The sequence below is a fragment of the Myotis davidii genome, unplaced genomic scaffold, assembly GCF_000327345.1.
Source record: "Myotis davidii unplaced genomic scaffold, ASM32734v1 scaffold472, whole genome shotgun sequence".
NCBI lineage: Eukaryota > Metazoa > Chordata > Mammalia > Chiroptera > Vespertilionidae > Myotis > Myotis davidii.
The window spans coordinates 550,131-551,423 of record NW_006283774.1 but is presented as its reverse complement, the minus strand read 5'-3'; the positions used below and the strand labels follow the sequence as shown (position 1 = coordinate 551,423).

At 60.9% G+C, this 1,293-nt stretch overlaps 1 long non-coding RNA gene across 1 annotated transcript; it reads left to right on the top strand.

Moving 5' to 3' along the window:
• The first annotated feature begins 675 nt into the window (after window positions 1-675).
• Window positions 676-1,293, top strand: LOC102773577. The gene is made up of 3 exons (XR_435174.1): window positions 676-802; window positions 894-990; window positions 1,235-1,293. It is a non-coding gene; the product is annotated as an uncharacterized LOC102773577 (long non-coding RNA).

Sequence of the window (1,293 nt, the reverse complement as noted above, 5' to 3'; positions counted from 1 at the left end):
AGGGGGGAGGGGAGGTTGTGGGGCCAGCTCATCCCGCCGTCCTGTCGCTCTGTGGGTCGGAAGGAAGCCCCGCGGCCGGCCATGCCCCCAGCAGATGCCCTCAGCCCCAGGGCTGGTCCAGCACAGAGACCTGGCGTCAGGGCGGGGACGTGACCCTGGACAAGGGGTCGCCCTGGGCAGGTGGGAAGCCTGGCCTGGACAGGGCCCCTCAGCCCCTCCCGTCTCTCTAGGCAGTGCCCCGTCTTCCTCCTGGACCCCAAATCCTGGAGGGTGGCTGCAGGGAGGGCTCCCAGGTCCAGGAGCCAAGTGGTTCCGAGCAGCGGGCAGCGCCCTCAGGGACCTCTCCCCGCTGCCCCCCAACAGGCCTCGCCTTTGTTGTTCTAGTGCTTTTGTCTGGTTTTGGTATTAGGGTAATTCTGGCTTCAGAAATTATTTGGGAAAAGTTCTTATTTATTTTCTGGAAGAGATTGTATAGAATTGGCTTTACTTCTCTTAAATAGGAAGAAATTCCTGTATTATATCATTTGGAGTAGGTCTGCTAGCAACAAATTCTTTTTCCCCCCCCCCTCTTAGTAGCTAATATCTTTATTTCACCTTTATGTCTGGAGAATATTTTCATTGACTGTAGAATTTTGGATGATAGTTCTCTGTCAGCAGCTAAAAGATTTGGGCGGCCTTCGGCCAGCACGTGCAGGTGCGCCTGCTGGTCAGCTGCTCGCTGCACACGGACCCCAGAATGTTCCCCTACCTGCGGTCCCTGCAGGCCTTCAGCAACCCCGCGGCCAACGTGTCCGTGGACGTGGTGAGGACCCAGTCCCCAGCGGACAGCCTCCCCGCTCCCCCGTCCCTCTCCCTCCTCCCCTCCCCCTCACGCCCCCTCTCTGTCCCCAAAGAAAGTCTTCATTGTGCCTGTGGGGAATCACTCCAACATCCCGTTCAGCAGAATGAGCCACAGCAAGTTCATGGTCACGGAGAAGGCGGCCTACATAGGTGAGCCCAGGGCAGGTCTGTGGGCAGGGCCAGGCCTGGGCCCGCAGACCCTTGTCTGAGAGGAGCCCCTGTGAGTGGGGGGACACACAGAGGCCACAGACCCGCGGAGGGGGGCGGGGGGGCGTGGCTCTCAGACCAGAGGGTCTCCGTGCAGCTCTGAGGGCACGAAACCAGCCCCGTGATCCCCGTCCCCACGGGGCTGGGCCAGGCCAGGCGCCAGCATCGCTCCTGCACGCCCCTCCAGGCACCTCCAACTGGTCGGAAGATTACTTCAGCAGCACGTCGGGCGTGGGCCTGGTGGTC